Source organism: Pelophylax lessonae (assembly GCF_965119305.1).
Source record: "Pelophylax lessonae genome assembly, chromosome: 2".
Lineage (NCBI taxonomy): Eukaryota > Metazoa > Chordata > Amphibia > Anura > Ranidae > Pelophylax > Pelophylax lessonae.
In genome coordinates, this window is record NC_138769.1 from 181,322,443 (window position 1) to 181,345,476 (window position 23,034).

General features: G+C 39.0%; 1 protein-coding gene across 1 annotated transcript in view; it reads left to right on the plus strand.

Annotated features, from left to right (window-relative positions):
- Positions 1–23,034, plus strand: part of IL1RAPL1 (interleukin 1 receptor accessory protein like 1) — a 1,835,933-nt gene that overhangs the window by 252,235 nt on the left and 1,560,664 nt on the right. The gene's annotated exons all lie outside the window — the stretch shown is intronic.

Consider the following 23,034-nt stretch of genomic DNA (forward strand, 5'->3'; position numbering starts at 1 on the left):
TGGGAGGTGCAGCAGATGCTGACGGAGGAGCTGGCTGTTGCTGAGTTGGCAGGAACTGCTGAAACATAGCGGTCAGCTGAGCCAACTGTTGACCTTGCTGGGCCACAACGGTGGTGAGGTCCGCTAGGCTTGGCAACGGAACATCAGCGGGATCCATGGCCGGATCTTACTGTCACGAACCGGCAGGACTGGTAGTGGATCCTCTGGACCAGAGAGACGATGGAGCGGGTTGTACTAGAGGACCGGTTCTAAGCAGTTACTGGTCTTCACCAGAGCCCGCCGCAAGGCGGGATGGATTTGCTGCGGCGGTAACTACCAGGTCGTGTCCCCTAGTAACAACTCGATCTCTCTGGCAGCTGATATGGCGTGGTACACAGGGACTAGGCAAGAGCGTAGTCGGACGTAGCAGAGGTCAGGGCAGGCGGCAGAGGTTCAAAGACGAGATGTCGGTAGCAAGGATTCGGCAACAGGCAAAGCAAACAAACACAGAAGGGAACGCTTTCACAGAGGCACAAGGCACAAAGATCCGGCAGGAAGCTGTGTGAGGAGAAGGTATTAATGAGCAGTGCACAGGTGAAGCCTAATTAAGTCAGCACTGCCTTTCACAAACCTTAACCCTTAATAACCAGTCTGGGCCAGGTACCAATCACCTGTGCACTGGTCCTTTAGATCTAAGAGTCCCGGTGCGATGTGAGCGCTTCGAGGCTAGCAGGGGGCCCGGAGCGCTGAGCGTAACAACTATGTCTAAGCGATCAGTCCTATGACCTTAAGTCAGAGATCAAAAGCAGGTTTGTAGGGATCTGTGGTGTAGATGACAATTTATAGTCATACCCATCTAGGTCAAACCTCTCAGAGATTATTGGTAGTATAGCCCTTTGTCCCTTTTTTGCTTTTGCATATTTGTTCTTTAAGCTACTGTACATGCACTTCATAGATTTAAATGTTCACAAAGATTGTGTACTTCTATCTCCTCTAGGAATAAACAATATTTCCTACATGTACCAGATATATAGATATATATCTAAGAGAGTGCTCTATAATCATTAGCATCAGGATAAAGGAGTAGTGTAGATCAGTACAATATAGAAGTGTGAAGGGGAAAACTATACACCCGTACACATCTCAAGATTTATTTTTGACTGATGTGTGCCTCTAAGAGTTGACCTGTTATCCTGAGATCATTAGCAGATATGAGAACCAGGCTGGAGGATCTTGAGAAAGGGAGTTCTCACACCCTCTAAACATTGTGTTTTTCTTACTCTTTTCTCTTTTTCTCATGGTTTGGGCCAGCAATCATTTTCATCATTCAATTCTGGGTACTAAATTCATGTATGAATTTTCTGTACATCAGCTACTACATGATTTTAATGGTGCTCACTATACCTATATACATGCATGCATTTTTGTTGGTTGGTATAGTGAAGTGAATACCAATGCTGTCTTATGCTTGATGTGAGGTGACATACATGTATATTTGTACCTAGTATATAATTACATGTATATGCCCAATACAACTGTATTACTAAAGCATTTTTGTTACATGGTGTGCTTACTCTATGTATTTTAAACTGTTGGACTAACCGATAGATACACTGTGGGGGGGATGGGGGGGGGGGTAATTGCTCTAAAAAATAATCTATTGTTGGGTGCTTAAAGTGGTTGTAAATGTTCATTTATTTTTTAAAATAACAAATATGCCTATACATACCTGCTCTGTGCAATCATTTTGCACAGAGAAGCCCTAATCCTCTTCTTCTGGGGTCACCCATCACCACTTCAGGCCCCTCCTCTTCATCAGGTGCTCCCATGGAAAGTCGCTTTCCATGGGGGTACCCGTGCAGTCTCCTATGTGTTATATCCCCTTTACCCCTGCAGGCTCGCTCCTGAGTCTCGGGGTTGAGGTCAGGGCTCTGTGCAGGCCAGTAAAATTCCTCCACCCCCAAACTCGCTCTTCCATATCTTTATGGACCTTAATTTGTGCACTGGTGCGTAGTCATGTTGGAACATGATATTGTCCAAAATGTCTTGGTATGAATTAGGAGTTCCCTTCACTGGAACTAGGGGGTCAAGCCCATGATATTGTGCATGATATTGTCCAAAATGTCTTGGTATGAATTAAGAGTTCCCTTCACTGGAACTAGGGGGTCAAGCCCAACCCCTGAAAAACAACCCTACACCATAATCCCCCCTCAACCAAATGATTTGGACCAGTGCACAAACCAAGGTCTATAAAGGCAACAATGAGCGAGTTTGGGGTGGAGGAACTGGCCTCAGCCTGATAGAACACCTTTGGGATGAATTTGAGCAGAGACTGGGAGCCAGGCTTTCTTGTCCAACATCAGTGTCTGACCTCACAAATGTGCTTTTGGAAAAATGATCAAACATTCCCATAGACACACTCCTAAACCTTGTGGACAGCCTTCCCAGAAGAGTTGAAGCTGTGATAGTGGCAAAGGGTGGGCCAACACAATATTAAACCCTACAGACTAAGACTGGGATGCCATTAAAGTTCATGTGCGTGTAAAGGCAGGCGTCCTAATACTTCTGCCTATGCATATATCTATATATGCCCTATATTACCAAAAATATTGGGATGCCTACCTATCTAAGAAAGGACAGAATCAAAAATGATTTTGTAGCTGTCTAAAAAGCTAGATCTAAAACATTTATGTAACAGTTCACTTTTTGCCAACCAGGACCTTTGGAATCAGAAAAAGACATGAACAAGAGACTGGTACAATGATTAAATTCCTCCGAGTCCTATTAATATATACTGAACTTTTTATTTATATGTAAGACGGCTTAGGTAGATCATGTTTGTAAAAAGCTAACAAGTTGTTACAACCAAATTAGAAAAGTCAACGTGTGCCTTTGCAGCCCCTGATATAAAATTAAAAGCAGAGATAAAAACATGTAACCTTTTATGGGATTACCAAATAAATAGAAATGTTTCATTCAAAAGTACAATACTATTAAATTGTTCAATTGATTCTTATTCCTTAGGCAGCTGTGGAAAAAGAGAGCATACTGCTTTAGCATGAGTTCTCTGTATTTCCAGAAAATCAAACCTATGCCATTGCAAAGCAATCTCTATTCAATTACTGGAAGCAAAGAAAAAAAATGACTCTAGCTCTATGACAGTGCTGTCCATGTTTCTCTGAGGAATTGAATGTCTGTGTGATTTCACATAGGATCCAGGTGGTGCCCCTGTCTCCTTAATGCCAATTTCTGAACAGCTTGTTATGAGTCAGCAGATTGAGACAGGGGCATTGCTGCATGCTGTTCCATTTACAGACTGTCAAGCCAAACGGAAAGTAACAGGACATGCCAACAAATAGTAATGTGTATGATATTTAAAAATCATAGTATTTGATGTTAGGATGTAATGAGTATGCTGTTTTTTTTGTTTTGTTTTTAAGAATGCCATTGTGTAGCACATTAATGAATTTCGATCATACAGTTTATTGGTTGGATAGGAGTGCTAACAGTGCAAACCAAGCCCATGGAAGACATAGGGAATACATGCAGATGGTATCTTTGGTAGGATTTGGGACTGAGGATTAATCAGCAAAGACCAGGAACTGCAAGGCAGCAACATATGTATCATACTTAAAGGCAATTGTTTTATAACAAATACTTTTAAGGCTTCATGTACACTGCTACTTGTAAACGACTGTTTTTGAGCAGTTGGATGTTTTTTTCAGAAGCCCCTGAACCCACCTCTATGTTATCTTATCTGTCCATGTACACTGGGTCGTTTACAGTCATTTAGCCCCGGTTCACATTTGTGCGAGTGCCGGGTTCGCATGTAATATCGGAGCGCACTGCTCCGACATTACATGCGATCAGCTGTGCGGTGCGAGTTTAGCCATACAGTTTGTATGGCTAAATTCGCATCGCACCCGGAGCAAACATGCACAGGAGGCATTTTTGCTGCCGCATCAGGATCGGATCGCACAGCGGTTCACACTTGTGTGATCCGCTCCTGTGCGAAATGCACGATCGCACTGCGATATGCGATCAAACTGGGGGTGTCGTTAAGATTACATTGACACCCCCAGTGTATCGCATATGGCAGTGTGAACTGCCGGGGGTGCGTGTGCGATGCGGGAACAGGCTGCGAATTCGCAGCCTTCCCGCATCGCATAAATGTGAACCGAGCCTTAGAGGCAGTTGAGTTCAGTGTCGTTTTTTGGAAAGCAATTATTTGCTTTCAGGATGTTCAGAATGTGTGTATACCGGCGTTTCAAACGCAAAAACACGACCGAACGCCATCACCCGCGTTTAATGCTCGCGTTTTTACATTTTAAAGGGGAATGATTTTTTGACCTCTAAAAACGGATCTGAACGCAAACGCCCGCTAAACGCCTGCTAAACGTTTCAGCAAATGCGACACAACGGACGTTTTAAACGTCCATTAAATTCCAGCGTTAAAAGGACTTTTTACAACGTCCCGTGTACATGTAGCCTAAAAATCAAAGTATTCACTCTTGGCTTGTTTTTATGAAGCAGCCTTGTAAGGACTACTTTTGAAACCACTAAATGCACAAGACTGAAAACAGGATAAAACAGCACAAAAACCACATACCAAGAGTTAAAAAATGAAGGTGAAATGCATAAAAATGTTGTAAAAATATCAATATAGTGCATGTGATGTAAAGATTAATTTTCCAGAGAGATAAAAACAATCTGAACCTATCCCTGCCAGTGTCATTTTTACAGTAACAGTGCACATGTATAGCACTGATTACTGTAGTAATGTCACTGGTACCCCCCAAAAGTGTCAAAAATGTCAGTCAAGGGTCCGATCTGTCTGCCGCAATTTCGCAGTCCCACAAAAAAAATCGCAGATCGCCGCCATTACTTTAAAAAAAAAAACAACAAAAATGACAAAAATCTTTCCCTTAGTTAGTAAACGCAATAACTTTTGTGCAAACCAATCAAAGTACGCTTATTGTGATTTTTTTACCAAACATAGGTAGCAGAAAACAAATTGGCCAAAAATTTAAAAAAAAATAGATTTTTACATTTTTTTGGGGGGGAATTTCATATAAAAAAATTTGAAAAATATTGTTATTTTTGCAAAATTGACGCTCTTTTTTTGGTTATAGCGCATGATCAAAAAATCGCACAGGTGATCAAATACAACCAAAATAAAGCTCTATTTGTGGGAAAAAAAGGACGTCAAATTCGTTTAGGTACAGCATCGCACAACCGCGCAATTGTCTGTTAAAGTCACGCAGTGTCGAATCGCAAAATACCCCCTGGTCAGGAAGGGGGTAAAATCTTCCAGGGCTTAAGTGGTTAATGAACTATTATTGCACTTTACAATTTTTTAAATAAGGACCCATGTTATGTGATTTTTTTATATGTTTTTTTATTTATGTATTATTTGTACTAGATTTGCACAGTTGTTCTTTCATGGGATATGTTTATATAATGTGATTATTTATACATGTTCATTTAACCATCTAGAGGGACAACCCACTATTGTTTGTAAAAAATGTACATAGATCACCAAGAGGGGAATGTTTTTTTCTCAACAAAAGTGGAGATACCCTTTAAATATTACTATCCTTTTTGTATTGTATTTTTGGATTTGACTTGTAAATTGCCTCTAGTAGGAGTTATTGATCCATATTCTTTTCCCAAGCATTGCCACATACAGAGGGACCAGTTTGGCCCTTGTAGTTTATCATTGCTGTATTTTCAGTAAAATCAAAATGCATCCAAAACAATAACTTTCAACTGAAAGAAAATTAAAAAATGGTCAGAATGATAGCAGTCCACTAACATGTAATCTTACCAGTGGAAACTCCTGACAGCAGGAAGGGGCCCTAGAGTTAGCAGCTTTGCCACATTCTCATCCCTTTAATTGGCATTGTCCAGTATTGCAAAAGGCACAGAGAAGCCATTCCATTTGCATGGTCTCTAATTGCCCACCCCATCAGACACCAACTGCCCACGTGTGCTTCCTCCCTTATGAAGTGTCAGGCATGGGCAGAGCTTTGACCAATTGTGCTATCCCCCTGCTTTGTCATAAGAGCATGAAAGTTCTAGTTGGGCCTCCTAGAAATCAACCAGACTCTATGCTCCTGCCTAAGTTACTTTTTGGATGATTTAGCTTTGCCTAAGAAGGTAGGAATTTTATTTTTGGAACAACAAAACTCTATAGGAAAGTGGGTATCACTACTTTATCCACATACTGTACCATATTGCACAAGTGGATCATGATGTCCTTTGGTACAGGTTAAGTTCATTTTGTTACAAGCTATGTACAATTTTTATTATTACAAAAATACTAACACGATATGCTAGAAGAGACAGCATTTGCACTGCTTTAAATAAACCTGTTGTCCAGGTCATTTTACATTTTGTTTTTAAAACATAGAAAATGTTACACCTTTATTCTTGGGACACGTCCTTAATCCTCCTCTTATGTTAGAATTCCGTTACTATCCATGATGTTTAGGGTCAGTTTTGACCCGTGTTTTAAATCAGCCATAAAATACCCTCTGAATAATTATTTATCATCAAATTTGTTTCTTACCTCTTGGTTACCTTGTTAGGCTTCTTTATCCTTGAAAAGATTGGTTTTAATATTTTTGGTGTGACCCCTAGACCTTTCTTTTGATAGCATACCTCTCATTTTCAAATTAAAAAAAATGGTAAAATAAAGTCAGCAACTCTGAAATGAATTTGTCCTATGTTTCTTCACTTTATTTAGAGAAGCAGACAAGCAGGAAAAGAGATAGGCCCCTCCCTAACTACAGCTCACAGGGTTGAGAGGGGATTGGCTGTCACTATTACTAAGCAGAGAGAGTGTTTATGATTTCAGTTTTGGCACTTATTAGTGTCCTAAAATCCTATATTATAACTGGGTCAGAATTGACCCTAACACCATGAACGTCTTAATTTTCACCACAGTATTTTATAATTTAGTGAAAAGGATTATTTTTCTATTACATTGTTTAAATAGAGGTTCCTGACAAAGTAAAACAATCTTGATGCAATTAACAAATTTATGTGATACTTATAGACATTCAAAACCTGAAAACGGGTCAGTTCTGACCCTAACATAAGAGGAGGGTTAAACAATCCATGGCCCCTATCATCAATATTTTATTAGGGAATGCTACTGAGCAACTGATGTAGTGGAAGCATTTCCTGTTGAGGAGGCTGGTCACCAAGCCAGTGAGCAATGCACCGGCTGCCACCTCTCCCCAATGTCCCCCATTGACTATTCTAGGGCATGTCTATGTAATGTTGCCCTGTAGATTCTTCCTCAAGACACTGCTGAAGAAGGAAGATCTTTGAGTGGGGAATGTAAAAATAAAAATAAAACAGGGCTTTCTCAAGAGGGATATAGATAAAGGGACAGGGAGAGGGAAACAACTTGCCCAAAGATGGGTTTAATAGTACTGTTCAAAAAAAGGGTATGTAAAATAATAGATGGTTGAATTTTATTTGAGATGCAGGAAGTCTTGTGACCCTTAGCAGCTTATCACAAGTGCAAAAAATAGTAGTAATAATATTAATTATGAATAGGTACTATGTAAGTGGATTAGGGATTTGGAGGACCTGGTACTCTCCGCACAGGGTAGACGGGAACAGTACTCTAAGACGTGGGCGTGCTGGGATATGTTTGTTCTTTCGGATGAGGGGCAGGCCCTGAGCACCTCCTCCCCACTGGACACGGGCTGAATAGTGTTGAGGTCGCCCGCACGGGGGGTTCATTTCACCTCCCATCTTGTGCTATCTATAGCCCTTCTCCCGTCCTAATCTTTCCCACCTTTGATCCTCACGTTCCTCTTTGTCACTTCTTCGTCCTTTTTCTTTCCCCCGCCTGTCCTTTTCTCGACCATTGCCTTACACCCTTCCTTTGTAGGCACGACTCTTACGTGTTATAACATCTAAAACTAGTGTTCTCATTTGGTATGGCCCTCTACGCTCATTCCACATCGTGTACCCCGCAGATATCCGAAACCATGCCTTTGGGATGCCTGGTGCCTATTTGCTTTTCCTGTTGTGATATATATGTGTTTGGTTGTTGTATATTCCAGTCCATTTACAAGGGTACTATGTCGCTAAGTATACACATATGGTTCCTGATTATTCAAGTTCACATGCATTGGATATTTATAGTGACGTACTTTCATGTTCTCCCTTGATGTGACCTGAATTGGTTTATACACATGTTGTACTGTATGTTCACTCTTTATTTGTTTAAATAAAGTTGAATTTGAAAAAAGAAAAGGTACTATGTAAGTGTAGTGCTTGGGTGTTGCTTCCTTACCACTGAGCGCCTCATAATAAATATGTCCCTGATTAAGCGATAATAAAATAACATCAACTGGATTCCCAAGAGCTAGCCCTGTACTACCTATAACGTCTATTACTGTATGGTCTTGAAGTGGTTACACAATTACAGAAAAAAACATTTGGGCATTTTGTATATTTATATGTTTAGATGTTTCATAAATTGTTTCATTTAAAGCCTAATGCCTAGAAACTCTATTTAAGCTTTGGTTAACACAGTCACACAAACATAAAATAGAGCTGACTCTAAACTTTACTCTAATCCTATTGCTAGTTATGCCCAGAGGAAAAACAGCTCAAGTTGAGATTGATTCGTCTATTTGAGGGTCAATTGTTTAAATAGGATGGCTATTATATTTATATAGGTTTATTGCATCAGTTACACTTCAGGACAATTGTTTTTAAGATAAAAGACCACATATTTTTTAGAAATAAATATTAATCACAAATTGTTTAAAGAAAAGTGTATTCTACCTATTTTCTGCAATATAAACAAAAAAGAGAATTTATATTTGGATTGTTCATTATACATGTTCTTGACCACTAGAATTTAGTAACAGTCTGAACAAAACATTTTACTGCAAATGTGTTGTTTTTAAGAGAAGAATTTTATGGAATTCACAAACATTTTGTATTTTGTTTAAAATAAAAAAACAAAATTTAGGCATCGCCTAACCATGAGTTTAGATCTAAAATGAATAATACAAATAATTTAATAATTTTAGTTGTAGAAAATGTATAGCTCAAATACCACTACAGAGGTACTATGCTCTAATTATAATCATAAAATGCACAGGAAAATTTGAATGGAAGATTGGCTTTTTTGCATGCGTGGATTTGCTCTGATCCTAAACAAACAAACATTCTTCTATTTACAGATCACAGTGAATTGCTAAACAATAGTGTAGCTTGCCAGTTTATCTATATACGCTAGTGGCTAAATATGAAGTATCAGAGAGTTACACTGTGTAAAAACTGCTAGAAGAATTGACAACTATCTATTGAAAAGATCTACGCATTTTTAGTTCAACCAAGAGGTTGAGCAAAAAAAAAAATAACTGACTTAATTATTTAAACTACACACGATGTATGCTACTGAGCTATTGTATTCTGACAAGGAGACTTCCCTACTAGAGTTGGGCCAAACACCCCCTGATTCAATCTAAAACTCTTAAACATTGCATAAGTTTGAACCTGAGCCGTGAACCCTATGAACTGGTTCCCGACCGCCCGCCTGCCACAGATTTACTGTGGCAGACTGGCTCTCCTGTGGAACTGACATAGCTCTATGTCAGCCGGCGCGATCCCACCCCCACTAGGCAGCAGGGATGCCAATCCACGGGGCTGGCGGCCGCGACTGCCACTGGGCACCCGCGATCGCTCCACGCTGAGAGAGAAGGACAGTCAGCTATTGTAAACACAGCTAACCATTCTTCTCTCTTAAATGATCACAGAGCACCTGTGATCCTGCTATATAGGATCACAGGTCTCTATGATCATTTCACAAGCCTATCTTCCACACAGTTAGTAAATACTCCCCTAGGCTCACCATTAACAGTTTGATCAGGTTAACCCCTTCCCTGTCAATGTCATTATTAAAGTAACAGTGCATATTTTTAGCACTGATTACTGTAGTAATGTCACTGGTCCCCCCAAAAAGGTTAAAAATGTCAGTTAGGGGTCCGATCTGTCTGCCGCAATGTCGAAGTCCTGCTAAAAATTGCAGATCACAGCCATTACTAGTAAAAAAAAAAAAAAAAAAAATGACATAAATCTTTCTCCTAGTTTGTAGATGCAATCATTTTTTGTGCAAACCAATAAAAATAGGTTTATTGCAATTTTTTTACTAAAAATAAGTAGCAGAATAAAAAATTTATTTACAAGGATGAAAAAATTAGATTTTTCTTTTTTTGGGAATGTTATAAAGCAGAATGTGAAAAATATTTTTTTTTTTTTTTTTCAGAAATGTGGTTATTTTTTTGTTTATAGCAAGAGCGACAATTTTGAAAAAAAAAAATAACAATTTTCACATTCTGCTATATAACATTCCCAAAAAAAATGTAAAAATCTAAATTTTTTAACATTTTATGCCAATTTGTTTTCTGCTACATATTTTTGGTAAAAAAAATTGCAATACGCATTTTTGATTGGTTTGTGCAAACGTTATTGTGTCTACTAACTACGGGAAATATTTATGTAATTTTTATTGTTTTTTTTTTGGGAATCATATGAATTCCAGTGACATAGGCCATACTTCGCTGAACCCAGGAGAGCCGCACTGCTGCAGTAGGATTACTGTGAGCAGTTGGCAAGTGGTTAAAGGAGTAGTGATTTTAATGATGTCTACAGTGAAACAATAAAAATGAAAAATTCCTTTAAATATAGTGCCTATGGGGGTCCCCTTAGTCTGACTGTAAAGTGGAGCATCTGTACCATGTATAGAACCTGCTGCAGCAAAACTGCCGGCAATACTATATCATTGTGGACAATACAAAAAAATTTTAATAAAACACAGCGTTTGAGCCCCCCCAATCCCAACCCCCTTTTAGACCTGATATGGATTTTCATGGGGAACCCCATGCCAAAAAAAGGCATGGGTTTCCCCCAAAATTCATACCAGACCCTTATCCAAGCAAGCAGCCTGGCAGGTCATGAAAGATGGGGGGGGGGGTGAATGAGTGCCCCCTGAACCATACCAGACCACATCTATAGGTAAGGGGCGGGGCCACTTGGTGACATCACCTGGTGGCACCGCCCCATGTGACATCACTGATTGGTGCTTGCTGGGTCAATGACATCACCTGGGCCACCAAATGACATTGCCAGGTGGCCCCGCCCCTTACCTATATAAGAACTGGTAAAGGGTGGAGCAAGTAGTCAGTGGTAAGTCTTCCCTGCAGGTGAAGTGTTTTTTTTTCTGGGTCTGGTGGCAGGCGTTGTGATTGAAGATGGATCTACATTGGGGAACATTGTTCTTTTATTTTTGATAAAGGAATTATGAAAAACTGTGTGTGTGTGTGTTTATTTCTTTTGGATTAGGGGTACAGGGCTGGAGGACATTTCATTAATTTTTGTACACAGGCCTAAATTGATTCATACATATATGGTGGTTTTAAAGGAGTTGTAAAGGCAGAACATTTTTTTAGGTGATAAAATGCCTTCTGTGTGAAGCAGCCCCCCAGCACCCCCTAATACTTACCTGAGCCCTATCTCTATCATGCGATGTCCATAAGCCCTTTGGCAGTCCATAATGAAAGTCAATGCAGGTGTTCCTTACAGACACTTTTCAGACAAGTTAATTGTGTCTGCAACATTCCTGGCAGAATTATATTTGGATGCAACTTGATAACAATTTATTTGTAATAAGTAACTAAATTAGTCAATGCAGGCATACAGTAGATCTATCTCCTAAATATAGAAAAATGCTTGGAATGCCTTGGCTTTTACACTTTATATTCTATACATTTCAATAGTGTAATGAGTCACTGATATCTTTTGCTTTCAGGTTCAAAGATTAAACCATGAAATTAATTGGATACTTCTAATAAATGTAATCCTCAGGAAAATTATTTGTATGAACAACATTCGTATTCACTGACTCAGTTAATTACATTTTTTTTCACAGACAATTTTAAAGGTATGCACATGAACATGTAACCAGTTTTAAACCACTTTGAAACTTTTGGAAGATTGCTCTAAATACACTATGCTAGAGTTCATAATCACTTCATTAACGCTTAGGTTTTTTTTAGAGGTATGACGACTATAATCTTAATAGACAGACTGTTGATTAGTAGGGAATAGTGTTGAGCGAACACGGACTGTATTATTCGTGTTCGTACCGAATAATTGGATTTTTGTTACCCGAACATGGACCCAAAAACGTTACTGTATGTCCGGGTTTAAAATCCGTGTTCGGTCATTTTATTTCTGGGTTTGTATGTAATGGCGTGCTTTTAATGGCAGGCTTTCAACAGCCAATCAACAAGCGTTTAACTGGTGTGCCTTAAGCCATCCCAGCCATGCCTACTAATGTATTAGTAGCTGTGAGTGGCCATCTGAAGCATGTGACCATGTTTTTATAAGTTCGAGAGCCCCAGCGCGCCGCGTCATTCTGCTGTAGATTAGGGAGAGAGCACACATCATACGTGCTGGCTGCTGATTAGGGACAGACAGTGAAAAATTGTATTGTGTCCAAAAAGAATGCAGGGTCAGGTCGGAGTGCAGGCAGGGCGAGTTATTAGGGCATTTTAGGGCGAGGCTGGAGAATAGGCAGGGTCAGTGTTCTACATCGATTTTGCTGTGTGGGGGGTATGTTGTGCAGTGCCAGTGAACGATCTTATCGACAATATTAGGGTGAGGCTGGAGAATAGGCAGGGTCAGTGTTCTACATCGATTTTGTTGTGTGTGGGGTGGTGCAGTGAACACAATCTTTTTGCCCGCTGAGGAGGAGGGAGAAAAAAATCTATTTTTATCAGTCAGTTGTGTGCAGCGTTTTTGCTTCAGTGCTGACTGTGATAAGACACTGCTGTGTTCACATGTGCTATTATTTACTAATTTTAAATTTTATACACTTTTTTCTATTCCACTATTCAATATACACCCTTTTGGGTTAAAAAAATAAATTGTGGCATAGTCTGTACTAATCTATTTAAAAATTACAAACTTAAAGGGGAATTTTCTTTTTTTTTCCCTTCATAGCCTGCAGCAGAGCTGACTGACATAAGACACTGCTGTGTTCACATGTGCTAGTGATTTTCAATTTTATACACTTTTTTCTATTCCACTATTCAATCTACACCCTTTGGGGTAAAAATAATTAAATTGCGGGATAGTCTGTATCGGTACGTGTGAGATACACCTTTCCAATTTTTGGGGCGCATCTTATACCACCGAGGATTGCAGGGTGCTTCAGTTTGCCTCCTGCCTGTTCCGAACTCCTCCTACTCCTCATCCTGCCTTTAGGGTACAAAAAATAGTAATCAGGGCCTAGTCTGGGTCTGTACATGTGAGATAGATACACCTTTTGATATCATATTTTCTATTCCGCTATTCAATCTACACCCTTGGGGTAAAAAGAATTACATTGCGGGATAGTCTGTATCGGTACGTGTGAGATACACCTTTCCAATTTTTGGGGCGCATCTTATACCGCCGAGGATTGCAGGGTGCTTCAGTTTGCCTCCTGCCTGTTCTGAACTCCTCCTACTCCTCCTCCACCGCCGCTTCCACCTACACCGCCCATAGGTGTGCGCAGCCTATTGCGTTAGGGTGTGCACCCCAAAGTTTAAATACACATGCATGTGTTTGCCTACATGTATATGGCCCTGGTACATTACTCTCCCTGCTGGCAAAGTGAAATAGAAGTGTGTGGCACTTCTCTTATGGCAGAGCAGGTCCGAGGGAGATCTTTCCCATCTCCTCACTGGCAAACAGAGCGATAATGCTAATGTGCCCTAGGTGATTAGGGTGTGCCCAGGCACACCCGACACACCCTGTGCGCACGCCTATGACACCGCCACATCCACCACCACCTCAACCTCCCTCCTACTCCATATGGGCCTCGTCCTTCACAGATGAAGAACATTGTTTTATTTTTCTGTTTTTTTTTTTTGTTGTTTTAAGTTATTTCCCTATCCACATTTGTTTGCAGAGCACTTGCCATGCTCTTAACTACGTTTTTCTGCCATTTGCAGCACTCTAGCCCTTTCCAATGGTGTTTTAGAGACATTTTAGTGCCTGAAAGTTCGGGTCCCCATTGATTTCAATAGGGTTTGGTGTCCGGGTAAAGTTCGGAAAAAGTCCGGGACACGGACCCGGACTTTTTTTCAAGTTCGGCCGAACCCGCCGAACACGGACATCCAGGTGTCCGCTTAACTCTAGTAGGGAATGCATTCCAATAGTAATACACACACAACTTGATTGGAAATAAGTTGTGTGGATTTTAAAATTAGTATAATCACACTGACTACCATATTATCAGTAGCATTTGTGGTGTGAAATCTCTTGTGAAATTGGTGTGAAATTGGTGGTCATTATGCATACCCCGGTTCTTTGGCAGCCAGTGTACAATTACCTGCATTTCTTTGACATTCGGACCACCAATGTAATAGGAGGAATTTACATTTTTTGCATGAGAATAAACTTACTAATGATCTTTTTTCTTATGAATTCTTATTTCATCCTAAAAAAGGCTATATTCAGCGAGCTCGTGTTACGTGCTGTAATGCTTAATTTAAAACGCAAGACTGAAATGTTCAGCTCTCATTGCTAAAATAATGGTTGTTATGGCAAATACCAATAGTAATTACCTTAGTGGGTGTATTTCTGCACAGGGGCCCCCAGTTGACACTGTCTGCCACTGAACAAACCATAATATAGCAGAGAATGATAGTGGTCAGGACTTACAACACATTGAGATAAAATATTGGTAGAAAAACTGTCTGTAGTTTATTCATAAAAACAAAATAATGACTCCAAACTGGCAGTAAGGAGTTTAAAAAGAAAAAGGAGTTTCGAAAGAAAAGAAAAAAGGTACTGCAAGTCACCAATGCAATGCTTTCAGTACAGAAAAAATACAAACATTCAGTTGCTGTGTAAGTTTTTTATTATTATTATTATTATTATTATTATTATTATTATTATTATTATTGGTATTATTAATAATATTAAACAGGATTTATATAGCTTTACAGTGCCATCTTCTCCTCTCCTCATCCTCTTTCCATAGTGATCTCCCAAGGCTTTGTTCTCAGACTCCTGCTATTCTCTATTTACACATTTTTTCTTGGCCAGATGATTGCCTCCCATCGTTTCCAATACCATCTCTATGCTGGCAACACCTAAATCTCTTTTCCTTGGCACACCCGCTCAGTCTCCCCACAACTGACAAAGCAGCAGCACATTTAAAGGTATAGGATATACTACATAAACTACAAAACGTCAAATACCATGGCGCTCTAGCAAAGTAAAATGTGTAGAAAAACTATAATAGAGTGCAATACAATTTCCTTCTATAATTCTTGCAATAAACAAATGTGGTAATATATAATATTATAAAAAGTCCATGCAGTGGTAGAAAACTTGTTTCCAATGATGCACCATTGAAAATCACTCTTCCTACAATGCGTGCTCTTCAAAGTCCTTCATAAGTGAAAACCCAGTGCTCAATGCACCAAGCAACTTACTGTATATATGCTTACCAGAGTTAGTGTGACGGGCAGTATCTGAGAATTTAAAACATGCTGTATGTAACTGCCAATCTGAAGCCAATATACATAGATGTACAGCTCACACTCATCCAAGCAGATTACATGACAACAAGCTGTCACTCAAAGAAAAATAAGAAAGGCGCACCAAGCTTGCATAGTGTAAAATTCTTGTGGCGAAGTTTAATAAAAATGGTTAAAAACATATAAAATCTTCTAGGGGAAAATCAGCATGCATAGACTAAAATCCCCAGAATCCCAATAGCGGCCACACATGTATAGTGACATTGCGATATCCGGCTCCACGTTTCGTCAAATAATATGTCATCAGGGGCATGGAAATGGAAAGTCACCATTTCTTTATATAATCAAGCTAATTAGAACAAAGGAGGATCACAGGAAGCAACTTAAACCCTCCCTGATGAAAAAACAATATGGACGCCACACTACTTTCTATAATTCAGTTTTTCTATTGCAACTTGGTCCTCATAGGTCTACCTTTTCACAGGCTTGCATGAATACTGATGAAGATTAACTTACCTTACCAACAGTTCAGTGTCTACTACCATTCTCTACCAACAACATACAAAAGCCTTCCACAATTCTTGCCTGAGCTACATCATCAAGCTTCTCTCAAAAATCACCTAAAACATCCTTTTATCTCTTTACAAGACCTCCACCCTTTACTCCATTACCACCTCCTCCCATACTTGCCCCTGAGATTCTCCAGAGCCTCACCCATTCTCTAAGACATCATACCCCAATCTCTCCAGCTATATCTATTTCTGTCCACCTTAGGAAATATCAAAATACTCATCTTTTCCTAAAACCTAGTCACTTAAGAAGAAGCTCTAACTCAGAACTCATTGTTTACTACCCCAAACTGCCTGAAAAATCCTATTCACCACTATATCATGAACAACAACCCAAAGCTACAGTAAACATAAGTAGCATGACTAGAAAAAAAACATAAGCTGTGGTATCAAGTGTCCTTTGATCACCTTTAACTTTATCACCTCAAGATTTGTCATAACCAACACAATCACTGCTTCCGATAGCTATTTCAGTGTTTAACTTTCTCTGCCCCATCATATCCGTCTCCAAGTCTACATATATAAATATGTAAATATTTTCATACAGCCTCTTTCTTTCTTCTTATTTATAACTTGCTTGCTATTGTTGGGGATAAGGGTGTGTGGAGATGGAGAAGATAATAATATTGTTGTATAAAGAGTGTGTTGATTAAATGAGGAGTAGAAGGAATAAACTAGCACTCTGGGTGAATGTCAAAATGTCAAAGTCTTTGCCCTGCTGTAACTACAAAGGCAAACAGGCTTTCCAGTTGAAAGTGTCAGATATGTGGCAGGGGTTAACCTGTAGTTGTTTCTATTCAAAAGCTTCGGAAAACAATGGGACTTTGTTCCTAAATGTTTTGGACGAGGTTGGCATTTTGAAAGTTGTTAATTTCAACAAAGAATGTGTTACAGTTCCTCATAATGGTCTCATCAGGAAGCTGTACAAGCTAGGCCTAAAGCTGGATACACACTATCCAACTTTTGTGGTTAGATTTCCTTCAGATTTACCTTTTCTATGTAGTGCAAGGGCCTGCCAGATTGCATACAAATTGAAAGTGTTTAGGTTTGACCTCATATTATATGGTTTTGGTAAGTCTAAAGGAAAAAGTCTTCAGAAAACCTTATAGTGTGTATAGCCCGTTAACCATTGGGTGGTTCAATGGGTACACAGGTTGCAAAAGGGTAGATATCAGTGTGTGGTAAATGGGGTTCTTTCAGAGCTATTCATAGTTCATTTGCTAATGGTGTACCACAAAGCTGTGTACTTGGTTAATTTCTATTTTTTCTGCTTTTAAGTAAAATAGCTAAAGGTTTGGTGGGTAGGGTATGTTTTTTTGCTGATGACACCAGGTCTGCAATAGAGTTGATATTCCTGGAGGTGTCTGTAATATAGAATATGATTTGGCATTGATAGAATATTGGTCAAATCAGTGGAAACTGCAATTCAATGTTTCTAAATGTAAAATATTGCACCTAGGAAAAAAAGAATCCCTCCATAGAATACAATACTAGGAGCACAGTGTTGGCCAGACCTAGAGAAGAAAACAATTAAAGGGTACTTATTTCAAATTATTGCAAAATGAGCAAACAGTGTGCCCAGGCAGTAGGAAAAGCCAATATAATTTATTACTGAAGGGATCACCAGCAGGAGGATTCCCCTATATACGGTATATATTTAGTTAGCCTTCATTTAGAAATCTGTTTTGAGTTCTAGAGACCCCAGTTACAAAAAAAAAGAATATTCATAGGACAGAACAAGTTCAGAGCCAGGCAATAAAAATGGTGAAAGGTCTGAGGGATAAAATATGAGAACCTTCAGGAACTTATTATCTACAGTCTTGAGGAACCATGGGAAGAAGGATATATGATTCATTCATTAGGGGTACAGATAAGGTTTAGGAAAGCAGTATTTTCAATGTGAAGCTAAGGTCAAGAACATGGAGGCATCACCTTAAACTAGCAGGAGGATAGTTCAAAACAAATCTAGGAATGTAGTTAATGCTTGGAAAAAACTTCCAGCAGAAGCCGTGCATTAGTCAACAGTGGGTTCAAACAAGCTTGGGACAAACGTATTTCTATACTCAGAGAAAAAGAAGTTAAAAAATAAATACATACATAGAAACATATATTAAAAAAGCAAAAAGAAAAAGAAAATGGGGCATACTTGATGAACAACTTGGACTTTTTTCTGCAGTCACTCTTCTATGTTTGTATTTGTTGCTGCTATTGGTAATATTCTTTCTGGTGCTGTTGCTTTCTTCACTAGTGCCTTTTGGATTTTTACTTTTGGTGGAAGTGGCAATTCAATATTATTTATTGGTGCCACCCTCTTTGCACTTTTGCCCTTATGATGATGACATTTTTTGTTAAATGGACATTACTACATAAACAACACTCCCAAATAAATATTGTTTTATCTAGGCAACCCAAAAGCTGATTGCAATGTGTATGCAACATGCACTTTTATTTTGTATTAGGACTTTGATATAAGGAACATCAGCCCATTAGATAGCAGATTATTGTTAGCTAAGACCTCTTGTTATTAGAGGGCCTAAACATGTTGGTGATATAACTGAAGTCTTACTATGATCTTTATAGTTATTTTTCTTCATAAAGCAAAGTATTAGTTTTAAGATCTACCCCGTCAGTCATTTTTTCATCTTTCCATCTATTTAATCTTCTGCCCTTGTTGTTTTAACTTTGAATAGTAAAACATTTTTTTTTCTGCCAGTAAATACCTTATACAGCCCACTTCCTCTTTCTTGTCTGGTAATTAGCCTGAGCTAATGACATCATGCACAGCTCTCGCTCACTCCAGTGAGAGTTTGCCAGTGTTGTGGAATCTTTTCCTTTCAGGTACAAATACCTGTTAGTCAGTGATACCAAATCAGAAATATGTAGCTACATCGAGATCAGACAAGACTCAATATGGCTGAATCAAAGTGATCTAATTTTTATTGTTCCATGTCTGAGATTAAATATACCATATGACGTATGAAAAGTAGGTTATATTAAGATATTATTGTCCAATCAGAATTTGCAGAATGTTTTTGTAAGTTTAGTGTTAAGAGTCTATATTGCGATGTCTGTGATTTTCATCAGGGGATTTCCAAGGGACTTTTGTAGAAGTCATATATATGTCCTGTGGTCAAGATATCCAGACAGGGTTCGTATTTTGAGAGATTGGGAATTTCCATTGTTGCAGATTATCTCAGCACATCAGATATATTTTTAGCTTTTGGAAAGTTGCATGAAACATGAAAGAAATCAAATAGAAGAGAGAAGAGATTAATACTTTACAGCCATCTTGTCTTAAGTAGCCATCATTGCCACCTCACCAGCAAGGGAAGAGGGGGAGTCATAGGAGAGCCAATGAGAGCTTCAGAGCTGGAGGGAGCTAGATGAGGGTGTAGACTGCAGAGAGCCATGAGTATTCATCAAGAGAGGAAAAATGTGCAGGCACGCAATGGTGTGAGCAGCTTCGGCAGTTTCAGCTGCCCACAGATAAAATGTCTGCAGCCAGACTTAGTGGAGGGAGATTTCAGCAGCCTATTTGGCAAGTATAGAATCACAGTATATATAAAATAATATGCAAAGTGGTTAGAGGGAAGCTTCAGAATGGCAAATATCTTTCGTTACACATTATGTGAGCAGACTGCAGTTCCTCTTTAAGTGACTTTTTGGATATGTACTGTGCATTCTATGCTGGCAGCTACAATCTGAAATGTGACCTTTGCCTAATGACTATGACAAAATAAAAAAGGATACTAGAGTCAGTCGTTTTTCAAGAAAAATATTCAGGTGTTATATTCTTTACCATTTAAGATCGTACCCTACATAGTACAAGTAGCATCTAGCCATGAATCTTCTAACTCTGTTTGCATAAATTGTAGACTTGCTCCCTAACTCTGACCTCCAGTCACTAACAGAAGCCTAAATGGACACTGCCTATTGCTTATCTAATGCCTAGTTGTTTGTAAAGTGATGTGACAACAACCCTGTGTTTTTTTTTTTTTTTTTGATGAATACAACCTGGTGAGAAATTAGATTGATTATTGGCGCTAGTAGTAAATACTGGCTCTGTCTGAGGCTTTCATTAATGATAATGATGATGTGATAATGACTCTTTGGTACTCAGTGCACATCGTCCCCCAAGCACTGGAACTGATGATGTTACAATGATAATATACAGTATAGCACATTTGACCTCACACAATGGCACACCCTCAGCTGATCACCTATGAAAAATTCCAGACAGGCACAGGGAAGGATGGGATAGAATAAAACAAAACACATTTTTTTAAAACCAATTCCTTCTTGTTTACAATTAATGATTTTCACTTTTCTACCAACTATACTTTTTGTCTTTGCAGTCATTTCTACTACAATTCTATCTAGCTGTTACAACAGGTTTCCTGGCCTGCGGATGTTTTGCAGGTTTCACTATTTGATTCCAGTGGACAGATGTACTGCTGTATTCTTTATGTGTTTTAACGTTAGGCTGCATCAATGCCGAAGGAGTGTTACTATAGTAACATACACTGCATTACACTTACCCAAATTAAATGATAGCTGAAATATAAAAACCGTGTACTCTGCAGCTAAAATTACAAAGCCCAAGATTCTATTTGATGCTAAGCTTTGCAGCATATAACCGAAGTACAATTTTGTTTACCATAATGCTGATGTTAAGCATACTTCTAATATTAGTAAGTGCAATATACTGCTAGTGTGAAGTTCAGGTCAATGGAGCTTCTTTCCAATTTGGCATTCAGGAAGATAATGACTGAGTGGGGGTCTTGTGCTTGAATAGATAATATAGGGATTCTTGCACTATCACGTTTAAAAAAAAAAAAAAATATATATATACATCAGTCCAGTACCTGCAGCACCTGGGAAATATATATATATATATATATATTATATATATATATAGATATAGTATGTATGTATATATATATATATATATATATATATATATATATATATATATATATATATATATTTCCCAGGTGCTGCAGGTACTGGACTGATACCTGAACAGTTTCTATAGAAAATGGAGGGATATAATGTACTGCACTCCTGGATTATATCCGAAAACATTTCTTTAAAGTTTACAAGATGGGCACAAAAATAAGTGTATAAATTAATTTCAATAAAATTAAATAGCCATTAATATAAGTCCAAAGTGCATAAGTGCAATCAACTTAATTTTATGTGCCACTGATAAAGTGCATGTGTTATGGCCAATCAAAATATCTGTGCAAAATGTGCAAGAAAGTGCAATCAAATAAGTATTATAAAGTGCCAATTATACGTGCTCAGTATATTAAAAAAAAAAAACGATATTAAACTTTTTTCTGTGCAGTGGTTTTGCACAGAGCAGTCCAGATCCTCTTCTTCAGGGGTCCCCTGCTGGTGCTTCTGGTCCCTCCCTCCTTCAGAGTGCCCCCCCCCCAGCCGAGGTGCTGCTCTGTGTGTCCATTCAGACATGGAGCCATAGCTTGGCCCACCTCCTCTCTCTCCTGATTGGCTCACTGACTTTGATTGACATTAGTGGTTGCCAATATCACCCTCTGCTTTGTCACAGCCAATCAGGAAGGAGAGTCCTGGACAGCTGAGGCTCTCATGTAACATTGCTGGATCAAGATGGGACTCAGGTAAGTATTATGGGACTGAGGAGGCTGATGCACATTGAAGGTCTTTTTTATCTTAATGCATAGAATGCAATGAGATAAAAAGCCTTTTGCCTTTAGAACCACTTTAAGATTGATAAATACAAAATACTGCAGCCTGTGTAATGTGATCTCCCAATATTCAAGTCTTTCACAACACCCACAGTTGAAGTCAGAGTAATGATGTATCCCCAACAGTCAATAAGTAGCCACATGGTGCTGGGCTTTCTCTTTAGAAGGACCTGCATGCTCTGCAAAATGCTAATTTAGAAAATGATGAAGAGCTGTTGAGCATGCTAAGTATAACCATGTAACGTTAGTTATTTTCCTGTCGTTCTTGCAAAGCGATTGATAAGTGAGTTGATAAGATTTTAATTAGCAGTTGTACAGTAAAGTAGCAAACCCCTCACACATTAGGTGCCTGTTACAAAGCTCTCCACTTAAGTAAGGAAAGCTGAATTTCACTGATGTTTTCATTTTAGCAAATGTGTGTGCTTATAGTGGTTTCACCTCGAAAAAAATCATTACTTACACATATACCAGGTAGATAAATAAATAGAGACACTATATTTTCACAGAAAGAAATAAAAAAATAAAACTTCCAGAAAACCCTTAATACCCCAGACAAAATATTCTTACGGTACATTTTGGTGATGAGAATGAAGGTCTTTCTTCTTCACCAGAAATCAAGTGACCTTTGTTGCCAAAGACAGTTTGTTGTTATTCCTGATCCCCAATGCTTCTGCAGCACCCATCACTTGGGGGTCCTGATCCCCAATGCTTCTGCAGCACCCATCACTTGGGGGTCCTAATCCCCAATGCTTCTGCAGCACCCATCACTTGGGGGTCCTGATCCCCAATGCTTCTGCAGCACCCATCACTTGGGGGTCCTGATCCCCAATGCTTCTACAGCACCCATCACTTGGGGGTCCTGAACCCTAAATACTTCTGCAGCACCCATCACTTGGGGGTCCTGATCCCAAATGCTTCTGCAGCACCCATCACTTGGGGGTCAAGAACACACCTTCTGCTCTTCACAGATTATATTTCTATAACTATGCCAGGCATACATACATATGTGGACATGCCTAGCAGCTGTATTAGTGCTAAGTTGTATTCATTGCCCCTGGCAACACCCAAAGCAACACATACATCCCATCCTCAGACTTGACAGTACTATAGGTGCCAGGATGCCTAGTACAGGGGTATGGCACTAACTTACTAACTTTTACCTTCCCCTTAACCTGCACAGAGCAT